The sequence below is a fragment of the Chelonoidis abingdonii genome, unplaced genomic scaffold (genome assembly GCF_003597395.2).
Source record: "Chelonoidis abingdonii isolate Lonesome George unplaced genomic scaffold, CheloAbing_2.0 scaffold0662, whole genome shotgun sequence".
NCBI classification, from domain to species: Eukaryota; Metazoa; Chordata; order Testudines; family Testudinidae; genus Chelonoidis; species Chelonoidis abingdonii.
Window position 1 is genome coordinate 9,244 of NW_027424923.1, and position 8,714 is coordinate 17,957.

The window sequence follows — 8,714 nt, forward strand, 5'->3', positions numbered from 1 at the left end:
TGGAGGACAGGGAAGGTCACATCTGCAGACACTCCCCCTTGCCCCCACAGTTGGGGAGGGGAGAACCAAAAGCAGAAGTGGGGCAGCTTCTATTCTCACCCTGATCCCTTCAGTGCTGCAGCAAGGGATCCCTGCCCCCCCACCCTGCCCAGAGAGCAGGCATCCCCACATCACCATCTCCTGCCTCCTTCTCTTCCCAGCTTGGCCGTGCAGGCCCTGGCGTGGGTGTTGTGCCTCAGGGGCAGTCAGCCAGCTGTGGAGCTAATGGACCAGAAGCGAGGCTGGCAGCTGCTAGAGGAGGCCCAGCCTGAGGGGGTTGCTCTCCTTAGCAGGTGAGGACAGAGGACAGAGAAATCACGTTCTCACTCTGGAGCCCAGTGGGGCAGAGATGGGAGGGGGTGACCAGAACCGGGCTAGATTCTGGCATGTGCAGGGTTGTCATGCACACGTCAACGCGAGCTCTGGTTCTCTCCCAGGGCCATAGTGACTCACCCAAACCAGGCCCTGAAGAGCATATCATGACTCCTCCTTCCCAGCCTCCAGGCCAGCCAGGAGGGCGAACACATGACCTGCACTGTCCTGTTTGCAGAGGTGAGCCTGGAGGACCAGGGGGGAGGGTTAACCAGGCCCAGAAGCTGATGGAACAGAGGGCCAATAGCTGGTCAGCCAATGAGAGATGGTTCTGGTGGTGTATTGCTTGTAAATTAATCCCTCTGCTGGGGGCTCTGTGGTGGGGTTTGGGAGCACCCCACTGGAAGCAAAGGGAGCGCTCTGCCCTGCTCATTTCACTTCTGTTAAGCTCAGCTGAAGCCAGCCTCTGGTGAACAGCAGTTGGTATGGAACTAAGTCACCTCCTGGCCCCTCATCATGCTCCCTTCCCCTTGCTCTGGCCGGGCTAGGACCCACTGGTCTTGCCAAGCCCTCTCTGACAGCTCCTTTCCGTCCCTTTAGTTCCTCGGCAACCCCCTGCTGATGGAGAAGGAGTCCAAGGCGATGCGGAAGTAGGTTGTGAAGGCCACACTGCAGCAGACAGAGGACAGCAACACCCACATTCAAGGCAGAGCGCTGCACGGCCTCAGGAACACAGTGACCGAGTTCCCAGGCAAGGTGGGTCTGGAATGGCAGGATACTAGGCAAAGAGAGCTGGGTACAAAGCTCCTGGTTCCTCTTGTTCCCAGCCCATGGCTCCTGTGGAGCAGACTGGGCTGTGGGCTGACTTGCCCGGACTGTGGTTACACTCAGGCTGACAGAGCGTTGCTCACCGAGCAGTGTCCAACCCCTTCTCTGCAGGTCAGGAAGAAGCGAGACCAGATCCTGGGGAGGTTTGTCCATGGTGTGTGCAAATCCTGCAACCCCCGCGCCATTCTGGATACCATTGAAGGGCTCTGCTGGATGCTGCTGGACCCCAAGGGCCTCTGAAGGCGCATGTTGCTTTCCCACTGGCCCTGCAGGCGAGAACGTTCTTTGAGGATGTAAGTATCAAGCAGGGCAGGCCCCATGGTACTATAGGGCACCCCACAGGGGGAGATGCTCAGGACCTGCCCTAACGCAGAGGGGGCTCAGTGTCCGATACAGACACATTCCTGGATTTGTGGGGCAGCTCAGCTCCTATGCTGGGGAGGCAGGGATAGAATCATTCTTGGGCCCTGGGCCCACAATTGTTCAGCAGCCCTGGGGCCCAGCAGGAAGGAGGGGAGTTTGCAGAGAATTGTCCTGTCATTTGAACTAGCTGGAACCTCTCTGGGCTCTGCGGCTGCCAGGCTGATTCCCAAAGCATGTGAGGGCCTGAGCCTGTCCTCCCTAACCACCCTGCACCCCCTGTCTGCAGGAGAACAGTGGGCTGTGGCGGGCCTCCACGGAGCTCTTTGGCCATCTCAGCAAATTTGTTTCCAATAAGTCCTCCCTCTTTGGAGATGAGGGGGAGAAGAGCATGGAGGTGCTGCTCATCTACCTATAAGACAGAGACCCCCAGGTGAGCAGGTGAGTATAGTTGAGGGCTCATAGGGGCAGGGGTGGCTGAGGGCATTATAACAACATGGTAAGGGTGGTGCAAACTGCCCCCTCCAAGCCCCAGATCTCCTCAGTGCTGCCCTGTGGCACCCAGGACCCGCCCCCACAGTAATCCATCCTTACCCCACCCCACACAGAGCTCTGCCAGCTCTCAGAGTGTAGCTGTGGGGTAGATCTGTGGGGTTTCCTTCTCCTCCTCCATTCCCCACAGGCACCTACAGCCTGCCTGCCCAGCTAGACTCTCCGCAGCTGTGGCTCCATTTTACAGCCTGCTCTGTTTAGTGGCCAGGCCCAGGCCTATCCGTGGCCCCTAGCAAGTGACCTAACCAAAGCAGGGCTTCAGGGAAGAGCAGGTTGCTAAGCCAGCTGGCTCTCCATTGCTGCTGCCCTACCCTCACTTGTGTGCTAGCTCCTGTCTGGGAATGAGCAGAGCCTGCAAGTTGGCAGCCCGTGGCACTCAGGGAGGATCATCCAGCTCCCTTGTCGCCCTCTCCGGCAGGCACGCAGGGTGGCATTGCTGTGCTGCGCACCCTTCCTTGGCTACCAACCCCTGCGCACACTCGTGCAGAGCCAGCTGGTCGAGGGGGCAGCTCCCACCATCCCCACCTTCCTGAGCGAAGCCTGTAGGACCCTGGTGAGTGAGTTCTGCGGCATGGGCCCTGCAGGACAGAGGGGTGGGAGGACCTAGGCACAGATGGATTTCCCTGCCCCAGGGAGCCCCCTCACTGACTCGGCCCCATCCCGTGCCCTTCAGGATGGCTCCCCTACAGGTCAGTTCTGTCCCATGGGAGGAGTCAAGGGGGAGAAGGATCTGACAGCCAGGGGTTCCTCACCTCCATAGCAGGCAGCTCCCCTCAGCCTGGAGAGGATGTGTGACTTAGGACTAACTGGGTTCTTGGCTTCCCAGCTCCAGGACTGCCCAGGGAGACTGAGGAAGAAGGCTGCCCTGAGAGCAGCAGCTGCCCTGCAGCTGATAGGTAAGAAAAGAGCTGGAGCTCTACTTCCTATTATCCCTCCCTGCCCCATGAGTCTGGGGCCCAGTGCCACATGCACACTGCCAAGGGGCGGGGGGGGGCGGGGAGAAGACTGGCCTCCTCTGCCCACACACAAACACACCCAACTCCCCCCCACACACCTTCCCACCTCCCTGAGACAAAGGGAGAACCAAGGCTCCTTGCAGCCAGATGTGGGAGGGCTCTGCAGCCAGAGGGTCTCCTCTGTCCTGGCCCTGGGCAAGCCCAGCACCTGCAGCCGGAGTAGGCCCAAGGGAGAGATCCTGCCTCCCAAAGGTCTCACCCTGGTTCCCCTCCTGAACCACGGAGGTGCTGGCCCCAGCCAGGGCCCTGTGCAGTCTGTACAGGGAGGGCAGAGATTCACAGGAAGTCCCAGCTCTGTCCACTCCAGCTACCACCAGCATGCAGGCAAAGAGCCAGGGCAGCATCTCTGCCACACTGTGCTTCATGCCAACTCCCAGTGGGGCTTGTGTGCACAACACCTCTCCTGGTCTTCGTGGGGTACGAGGCCAAAGGCAAAATGATTCCAATAATCTTGGGGACTGACTCTCCACCCAGCTCCTTTCCCTCCTCTGCCCAGATGGATTGGGGGCAGGAAGCACCTTGAAGGACAGAAATACAAGCAGTGGCTGGTGCCCTGCATGCAGTTAAATAACCAGGCCCATCTGCCTCCCCTAGGATCCATGATGGACAATTGAAGTCAGAGAAGAGCAGGAGGCTTGGGCCCGCCTGCCCTGCCGTAAGTCACGGCTGAGAGATATTTCTGTGCTGGGAGGGGAGGGGGGAAATCAGGGAGGGATTCTAGGGGCAGGGGGCAGCAGCCACATCGCACGGTGGCTGGGAGCCAGAACCCAGTTGGAGTGAGCTGCAGAGCACAGGAGCAGGGAGAAAGCCCTTGGGGCTGGTTCTGGGGTATCCTCTGCCTGGTCATAGTTTGAAATTCCCTGCCCCATGGGGTGTTCCCATCCTGGCCCAGGCAGGAGCCATGGCTGGTCAGCAGAGTCTGGGAATCAGAAGTGAGTCATTCCTGGCAGGCAAGGGGCAGTGGCAAGCAGAGAGGGAGTGGACTCCACAAGAAGGAAGGAAACAACCTTCCATGGGAGACCCGGCTGCTGGAAAAGACTTTTCTTCCTAATCCCTCACCAGCTGCGGTGCCGCTGGCAGGCACTCTGAGCAGCCTCAGCCAAGGGAGAGGCTGGGGGTTGCTCTGAGCCTCATTTGGTGCTAACTCTGCAGAACCCAGCCTAGCATATGCCAGGAAGGCGAGTTGCAGACCCAGCACTAAGCATCTCTCCCAAGGATTGCTGCCAGCCCCCTGCAAGGGGCAGCTCCAAGAGCCCCTGCACGCATGGAGCAGCTGACCACCACCCGAACCCCACCTCCATCCCAGCCCCAGCTTTGCTTACTGGGATACAAAATCCTAGCTCAGAGCCTCCCAGCCTTCAGCAGCTGATCATGCCCCAAAGGGCTGCACCAGAGCTGAGGAAACAGAGCCAGGTGCTGAGGAAACACATCCCAGGGCTGGAGTCTGTAGTCCAACCCCTCCCCCGCATCACGGACATTACTTCTGTCAGAGCCTGTTCCTGCCAGCTGCTCACTAGGCAGAACCCAGCCAGGTGCTGAGCAGGCTGTCCTAGGCCTGGTGCTTAAATGCCTGTAGAGGCTGCAGTCAGCCCAAGAAGGTTGGGCAGGGGTTGGCACAGAGTCGCAGGCTGAACTGCAGGTCACAAGCAGACCCAGTGTCACGTCTCACAGCCCCAGTCCACAGAGCAAGAGAGGAATAAGGTAGCTGGAGCCGGAATTTCCTTCACTCTGGCTGCAGGCCCTGGGATCTCCCAACATTTGACCTTGGCTGTCGGAAAACTCCCCACCTCCCTTTAACAAGCGACACTGATGAGGACAAACTGCGGGGGCCAGGTCTTGCTTAGGGAGGGGGAGTTTGAGCTCTTTACATTGTCTTTGTAGTGAAGAGAGCTCCTGACCAGCAAGGCCACTAATAACAGCAAGAGCCAAGAGGTTATTTAAGCTAAACAAATTCTTTAAAAGAGGCAGGATAAGGAGTAAACAGAAGCCTAAATTACAGCAGGTAGCATGTACACGGGAAAGTAGAAGTGCTAAGATGGCTTGCGAAGAGCAGATAACTGAAGGGATATAGACAAACACTAAAAAACACTTTAAGGAGATCAGAAGCCTATGAAAGAATGGGTGGATTCAAGAGAGCAATCAGTGGTGACAAGGACATTGCTGAGAAGCTAATATTTTTGTGTGTGCATCTTCTGCCGTTATCACAGAGGCTGTTGGAGAGAGATCTGTCCCAGACCAGTTCTTTTCTAGTAACAGAGGTACCGTCGGGGCTTGAGATAGCATCAGAAGCGGTCCTGGACCAAGCTGATAATTTACAAAGTAACCCCCGCCCCCACTTCTTCGTGCTGGAATTCATCCTCCTCTTAATAGTAAAAGAGCCTACCATCAATCAAACCCTAGCCCCACCCCTTTACCCTGCCTACCTGTCACCCAGAGTTCCACCCCATGAGGGTATTACTTCCAGGGTCAACACGCCACATGACCGGAAGCAAGGTGTGTCATGTGACCCCTCTAAGAACTCTTCCCACTGCCCTCTAATAATCAGGATGAGTTTTTCCCGCATAGGACTGCCCTGAGAGAGATTTGACCAATCAGGGGAAGATCTGGGCCAGGGTGACCCATCTGGAAGTGGGTCATGTGACCCCTCTAACAACTCCTCCCACATCCCTCTACCATTCAGGAGGAAGGGCCCTACCATAAATCAAACCTAAGCCCACCCCTTGACCCCCTAAATCTTGCCCAACTGTCACCAGATGTCCCGCCCCATATAGGTATTACTTCTGGGGTCAAGGTGCCCACATGACTGGAAACAAAGTGTGTCATGTGACCCCTCTAAGAACTCTTCCCACTGCCCCCTACCAATAAGGCTTGGTTTTGTCCCCGTAGGACCACCCCGAGAGGAGATTTGATCAATCGGGGAGTTCCTGGGTGTGGTGACCCATCCAGAAGTGGGACATGTGATCCCTCTAACAACTCCTCCCACCTCCCTTTACCAACCAGGAGGGGTTTCAGCTGCTGGGGACTACCCCAAGAGGAGATTTGACCAATCAGGGAGGAATTCGGGGGCAGGGTGACCCGTCCAGAAGTGTTTTGTGTGACTTTTCTAAGAACTCCTCCCATCGCCCTCTAACAATCGCAATGAGTTTTGGCCACATAGGACTTCCCCGAGAATAGATTTGATCAAAATAGGGCAGGTTCTGGGACAGAGTGAACTGCCCAAAAGAGGGTTGTGTGACTTCTCTAAGAACTCCTCCCAGTGCCCTCTGCCAATCAGAGCGCAGCGCCACCACCCTGTATTGCAGAAAAGGCCATCTTTTACCAAGAATGCATGTTTTAGAAATTATGGAAACATGGACCCCTTCACCACCCCATGAGAACTTCAGACTTTGTTTTAGCCCCGAGCACCTTTGGACTTGTGTGGAGAAAGCGCTCCATCAGCAACAGTTCCAAAGATGGCCCTTTGACTCAAGCGTTGATGGATACGCAGGAGCCCAATCCCGAAACCCAAACCCTCCTGAGGTACCGTGATGAGTGTGACGGCCTCTCATTGTCCACCCCCGTAGAGGTGGAAGACGATCATGGACTGGAGGAGTCACCGGCAGACAAGGTGAATGGAAAAGACGTTGCTCAGGTAAATGAATGATTAAGAAGTGATGGTTGAAGATGGGGTGTAATGGGGTTAGGAACCGACCTGGGATTGCATAATTCTAAAAACAAGCAGTGGGGGTGCTTACACTGTTTCTTTTCTGAAAAATCTCTCAGCAGCTTGATGATGCCTTTCTAGAGGCCTTTGAGAAAAGTAGCCATGTGGGAGGAAATATATCATGCATCTTCTGTTTTTGCTCATGTCTGAGACATCAAACTCAAGAGGAAAATCTGGAAAAGGACTAAATGGAAGAATGAACCAGCTGAGACTCCCTTATGGTAGGGATCATGACGTCCATTTTTACAGGTGGCTGTAAAAGGTTGTGTTAAATCAGGCAATTAATAAAACTTATTTAAATGTGTCAATATGAATGTGTCCTCCTCCATAATTGTGTTAATAAAAGATGGTACCGGTAACAGTCATGTCTACGCAGATGGCTCTGGTCAAGAAAATATATTACACCCCCCGGGAAGTTGGGAGTGAACCCTCTTTTTCAAGTGGCCAGAAAGCATAGTAAAACTTTAAATAGAAGACAGGTAACAGCTTGGCTTTCAAACCAGGATGCTTACACTTTACACAAACCGGCTCGAATACGTTTTAAAAGAAATAAGACCATTATTTCAGATGTGGATGCACAATGGCAGGCAGATTTGGTGGATATGCACCAGTTCTCCAAATACAACAGCAGTTTTAGTGCATCTTAACAGTGATAAACTTTCTATCTAAATCATAGAATATTAGGGTTGGAAGGGACTCAGGAGTCATCTAGCCCACCCTCTGTTCAAAGCAGGACCATTTCCCAGATTTTTACCCCAGTTCCCCAAATATCCAAATCGTGCTGGCCTAGGCTCTGAAAGACAAGACAGCAGTGGTGAGGTATCCAAGGCCTTTCAAGCTATTTTAAAGCAAAGGTGAATTGCCACGAGAATTACAAACCCATTCGGGGAAAGAATTTTTAAACAAACCTTTAAGCACATTGTTAAAGCAGCATGGAGTTCACCATTTTGTTACTAATAATGAACCTAAAGCAGGGGTTGTGGAGAGATTTACTAGAACTTTAAAAACTAGGATGTGGAGATATTTTACAGCCCATAACACCTTTTGCTACATTAATGAGTTACCTGACTTTATAAAGAGTTACAACCAGAGCGTTCACAGAACTATACGTACGAGACCCGCTGATGTTAACCCTTCAAATTCTCTGAAGGTATGGGGGAAACGGTTTAAGGAGATGGTTTTAAAGTAAAACCGGTTGTTGCCCCTTTTAGAAAAGGAGATCACGTGAGACTATCTAAAACCAAAGGAGCTTTTGAAAAAAATTATGAACAGATGTTTGCCGATGAGATATTCATTTCATCGCTTTCACAAACAGAGTTCATCAGATCGTCTATGATAATCATATTTACTTTATTGGTAGGAAACAAACAGTCATCGTCAAAAGCATCAGGCAACCCCTCCACAAAATTGATAATGAGATATTTACAGAGCAGTTCTTTATACAGAGGTTGCCAACAACTGTAACATCACACTATATTCTCAGGCATAACAGACAATGTCTGTTTGGCATTATCCAACACATTTTGTATAAAGTACCTTTTGCCGCAGTTGCTAGGCCTCGTGAGAATTGCAGAAAAGGGGTGTTTCCACCTCATATACAATTTTAAAAGCCGTAGGGCAGGGTTTTAAACCCTTTTCCTAGGACCCTCTTGTTGTAAACCACTTTCTGTGTTTTCTTAAGGATTTTTGTCTCTCTTTGCCACTGATTTTTGTTCCTTACAATAGAGGGCTTCTGCACGTCTATCTGTTTTGAGGTGTTTTCTTGCAGGCCTGTGCAATAGTCCAGGACTAGATCGTTCAAACTGTCAGAAAGTTAATCTTTTCATAGTTTGCTAGCTTTAGGGTGATATCTTTGACTTTCATACAGGCATTTCTACCCAACAGCTTATACCCATATGTTTTGG

At 52.9% G+C, this 8,714-nt stretch overlaps 1 pseudogene; it reads left to right on the plus strand.

The window, feature by feature from the left end:
* Window positions 1-993: 993 nt before the first annotated feature.
* LOC142046039 (protein maestro-like) lies at window positions 994-6,738 on the plus strand (annotated as a pseudogene).
* The last annotated feature ends 1,976 nt before the right edge of the window (window positions 6,739-8,714 follow it).